At 34.4% G+C, this 5,620-nt stretch overlaps 1 pseudogene; it reads right to left on the reverse strand.

Annotated features, from left to right (window-relative positions):
• Positions 1 to 7: 7 nt before the first annotated feature.
• LOC114716337 (tyrosine-protein phosphatase DSP1-like) lies at positions 8 to 4,092 on the reverse strand (annotated as a pseudogene).
• Positions 4,093 to 5,620: the final 1,528 nt, after the last annotated feature.

Raw genomic sequence — 5,620 nt, forward strand, 5'->3', positions numbered from 1 at the left:
AAGAAGACCCCTACGTTCAACTTTCTGGGTTCATCACCTCTGTGAAAAAGAGAAAGACATGGGCAAATGTGCCGACAAGCTGGAAGTGTCAAACGATTCCACGAATCTCAGATCTGAAACTCTTGCCTTGGCTGCTGCAAAGCGTAGGTAGGTACTCATCAAACACTGACGACAGGCACCATTTTTGTAACTTTCTGAAGCAGCCTACCACACAACCCGTTCGGTGCTAAAATGGAAGAGGGGGAGCAACTTTTACTCATTTTACGTGACTCACACGAGTGATTAAATCATTCATAAGCAATTCTAAGTGCCCAAAATACATCAGTTCCCACTTAGTTGGCATACATGAAAGCATTGCTATATATAGATCTACAAAAACCAAGTTAAATTTCGTTAGATACTCGAATCAGACACAACACTCCCGACGTTGGTGTTGATTGAGTCAGTATACTTTCGCTTCTCAAGTCAACATAATCCCATGAATAGGTAATTCTATTAGGAGCTTGACTTTTCGAAAATGTTAAGTAGTTTAATCTTATATTAATCAAAGATCAACACAGATCAAGACGTTCAACCTCATGAAATGTCGAGGTCTTCATAAAATTACCTCAAATGAATTGGGATGTCCTCATCTATGCATGCCAACTAAGCAGGGCGCCAGGGCATAGTGGGGCCCATATAATATTCCATTAAATTAGAAAGAAATGACAAATTATTAAAAAAAAAGGTTGAGCGAATTCTAACCTTTCCTCGTTTACAGTGAATTAAAACTGGGTGGTTCTTCTCATCTGCATTATAGATGATGAAGCAAAGATAATGAAACTGCAGCTAAAGCCAGATATGAAGTGTGAAAGAAATGGGCCGGGATATGATGTATACCAAGGACAACTCTTAGGGCCTGACAGATTGTGTCCTCCGGGATGCTTACAAAAGGCTCCTGGATGCACAATTCTCGGTGTCAGTTTATAAAGACCATTATTTCACAATAGATTAAGTCGTCATGTCAAGTTAAAACCTAACTGTCATTCCCCATTTGTATCCAAGAAAAATAGTGTATTGCCATTTCACGAGGAATACACACAGAAATTCTTGGTTCGGCATAAAGAAAATGTGAAATCCACCAACGAATTAACTTGCAAGTCAAACACACTTCTTAATAATAGACAGCACTAATATGCTTATATATTTTATGCATGATAATTTGGTCCAGTAATTCTCCATAAACCAAATATAACTGAGAATGTATTATAGAGAAATTGCCTAAACCACCCAGCATTAAACCATTTTCTCCATGCTAACTAATTGATTAGACTGAGACAGTATCAAGATCTCAAGTTTAGACGATACTGCACCCTCATTATTCTAAAGTCTTGAGGCATCAGATGCATGGTTAAAATGCAGAAGAGTTGTATCATTTTTTCATAGTTCTACTAAGAAGACCAATACCAAGCATTATAATTACGAGGAAACAGAAGAGAATATTAAGATGATAAACAAACAAGTCCTGATTCTTTAACCATAGTAATTAAACATCATTGGGCGTGACACACGAGATGGGCTGATGAGGAAAATAGGTCAAATGAAAACATTGAAGACATATATTATGACTGTTATAAATAAGAAATTCCTTCATTTACTGTGAGGAGCATTATTCTGCTCAAATCTAGTCACCACCAAGACGTTCATTCGCGCCCCCCCCCCCCCGGGGGAGATAATGGCTGTTCTGGTTTTCTTATGCATATATTAGGTTTCATGATTTATTGTCCAAATACAAGTTCATGAAATAGGGACTAAGGAGTTCTATAATTCCATAAGGAGTGAAGTTCTCTCTGAAATCCACATATAAATGATATTTAAGTATTGAAACAAAATGCACAAATGGAACTACACCTTTGGTGGTCCTTGGTGCGTAAGTCTAGGAAATCGCAGGACAAATATTTTTAAAAAGGTTTAGTCCAAGCACTCAAGTTTCTTCACCGTTAACATAACCACAAGAATTATCTATGGATGCTAAGCGTTCTCTCATAATTCAGTACTCTTGGGTCTATAACAATAGGATACATTTCAGATAAAGTATTTGAAATTTAATAAATAGCTGTGTGCGTGTGTGCGCGTGCGTGAAAGAGGAATATGATGAGTAAAAATCTAATCTCAGTCTTGTCAAACAAATGAATACAATGTACTAACAAATTAAAATTTTTTTTAGCCTGCATGTGTTGTTAGTGAGAACTAGATATAATAATAATGAAAGTGAACGCATGCAATCTAACAAACAATTTGCAGAACACTTTCAGTATAAAATTTTTATAAATATGAAATGCTCTGTAATTGGCGGGCAGCTAAGTCATGTCCAAAACCTCAATAGTCGCCCAATACGCATGCTGGATCAACGAATTAATGATGTTATGTGATGACCACTAATATATTATGACTATTTTTCCGTACTGTTAGGTTTATAAGAACTTGTCTCTTTTCCATCATCTCCTTGTCTTACATCTTACATATTTTGGTTATATTTGCATTATAAAGGGGCAAGTTTATGATTGTCGAAGAGAAAAAACTGCTATCGAATCCATCAATAAACCCATTGTGCAGACAACGAACTAATAATCCATAATATCTAATAAGCCATTAATTATTCCAATAACAAGCGAATATCAAGACCTTTTGTGCCCAAGAAAAAGGCTTCACCAGCCAGCTTGGTTTCGTTCTACATGGATTTCATTATAACTGATCCACAAAATTAAGTGCACACAAGAAAAGAAACGTTTTCGACATAACTATGCTCAGATCATGATCGATCCAATTCCAATCACTGCTAAAAAATAAAGTAATCATATAGCAGAACTAAGTTAAGCTTGTCTGAAAGAGAGATTTAATTTCAAAATAAGTTGCAGGAAATTTCTGACCGTATTACCAAAGACAAGAAAAATACGAACTGGAGAAATAACGACAACAGTTTAAGTTCCCTAGACATGGAGACCCTTCTATAATATAAAAGTTCATATCCAATAATTTTCCGTAGCTAGCTTATCTCCATATCCACTTGAAGAAAAAATCGCACAAAATAAAAGATGAGAGTGACAGGTCAATTGGGTTAGATATTCATTAATTTTTTGTGCAACTTACCAATATAGTTATCCAACACAATCAAGCATATGAACAATCATAATCAAAAGAGACCATCCAAAAAGCAAATTCAGAAGCACAAATTCACTCCCATTACATAACGCAAACTTCAAACAGCTATATACCTTGTGACCGTCAATCCCAAATTGATAAAGCTTGATCCCATTTGACTTCAAGAACTCTAAGCTTTCCTCCGCATACGGCTCGGGACAGAGATATCTGAAGAACCATCCGAACAAATTCAGCACAGAAAAGCTAAGTGGCACCACAGACCGGATGAAGGATCGAAATTTTTCCGGCAAAGAAGGAAAACAAACAATAAAGAATCCATTTATAAGGTTCTGTGCTTACACAATGGAGCGGAGACCGAGGGATTTGAGGAAGGAGAAGTTGTCGGGTTGAGGGAAGCCGGACCGGAAAATGCCGTTATCTACCATGGCGAAATTGATCGGCTGGACGAAACAATCCTCGTCTTCGCCGTCAATGACCTTCTCAAACCCACCACCATCATCGGCAGGGACGACGGCCGATGAGAGTTCGGCGAGACCCAAATGGGTCTTCTCTTTACTCTGCCGCTGGAGGTGCTGGTGATGGTGGTGGAGACGATTGAATTCGAATTGGAGTTCTTCCACTTTCATATTTCTATAATTAAAAACCCCAAAAAAAGAAAATATCGGGTTCTTAAAAATCGCGAAAATACATTATATAATAATAAAAAGAGAGAAAGAGATTGGGATCGCAGAGGATATTCCAAAGTACCTTGACAGTTGAAAAAGTTGCACAGTGAAGAAGAGGAAGGGGAGAGAGAGAGAAAGAAAGAGAGAGAATGGCGTGAAGCAGTTAAAGTAGAAGGCGGAGACAATCGGAGTGAAAGAGAGAGGCTGTATATATAGAAGAACTAAGAGAGACGCGGAAGAGATGAAGGAGAGGGGAGAGAAAGGCGCGGCAACGAGGGAGGGAAGAGAGAGAACTGGTTCGTCGTCTGGTTTTGGATTTGCGAATCAAAATGTCTAATTTAAAAAAAAAAAAAAAAAGAAATTAACGAACTTTTCTGATTTGTGAGATTGGGAAGAAAAAGGGAATGAAAAGGGAAGGAGGAGTTGGCGTGAGCGAGCAGGAATGGAGGATTTTGGAGCGTCGTTTGATGAGTGCATTGCGGCGCGTGGAAACGGAATAAAAAGTGAAAATAGTTTGTTTAGTTGAGGATTTGAGATCATTGAACTTTGAATAAATTCATTTACAATATCTTCTCTCTCTTTTTTATTGGCATTCAATATCTTCTCTTGCCTTCACACTAACATCTTAATTATTAACTACTGGTACTCCCTTTCTTTCATTATTATGAGGCAATATCTGTCCATCTAGAATAAGTGAGCCATTCTTATTACAAATCATTACTCCCTCCGTTTTTTATTATAAGAGACAAATAACCGAAGTACGTTGGTCAAAAAAATAATTACAATTAGTTAAGAACAATTAATGTGTAAAAAGTATATTTTTTTTTCTAAAAATGCCCTCATTAATAAGGAGAGAGAGCATGAGAGAGAACAATTAAATTATTAAAAGAAAGAGAAGTACGAGGGAGAGAGAGTGTGAATTGGAGATAATAAATATGGGTAAAATAGTAAATCAACACAAAAAAGTAGAGACAACTTGTAAGTGTCTTTTATATATAGGAACATGTCATAAGCATTAAATGTCTCTTATAATAAGGAACGGAGGGAGTACATAATATTTTTTCAGTTTTTTTTATAAGTTTTAAATAATTAAACTATGTTTTTGGAAAAAATAATTAAATGATGCAAATTAAAAAAGGTTCCTTAAAACTTGTTGAAAACAATAAATATGTAAAATATATAATTTTATTTTTTTTTAAATGTCATTATTTATATTTTATAGACAATATAGGTATTAGGTGGAAGGGAGAATGAGCAGGAAAAAATGAGAGATACCTATAATTAATTAGAAAAAAAATGTCATTAGGCATGTACAAAGTGTAGCTTATAAGAAGAATTAAATTCACTCAAAAAAATCAAAGGTTACAAAATGGGCAGTATAGAATATATTAATAATTGGCCCTTATTATAAATCACTAAATGAGATATTAGTCATATTTTTTAAATTATTTTTATCTAAAAATTGATTTTTCTATTCAATTTTCAAAACGTAACTTATGATTTTAAATAAAAAATTTCAAAAAATTTTTTATACATAATTGAAGTTTAAATAAATTCATTTACAATTTCTTCTCACTTTTTTTGGCACTCAATATCTTAACTCACACAAAATATTTATTAGTGTATATTAGTGTTTATTACTCTTAATTACAATAACTTTTTATCATAAATTATTAATAAGGTACCGATTACCTTTTTTTTTTAAAATCACCCTTATTTAAATTTTGATATGATTTTCGTTTTTTGCTTCTCAAAATATAATTTATGATTTTAGATAAAAGTATGTTTAAAAAATGATTTTTAAATAAATATAA

The sequence above is a fragment of the Neltuma alba genome, unplaced genomic scaffold (assembly GCF_004799145.2).
Source record: "Neltuma alba isolate B1F8T4 unplaced genomic scaffold, ASM479914v2 tig00002068_pilon, whole genome shotgun sequence".
NCBI classification, from domain to species: domain Eukaryota; kingdom Viridiplantae; phylum Streptophyta; class Magnoliopsida; order Fabales; family Fabaceae; genus Neltuma; species Neltuma alba.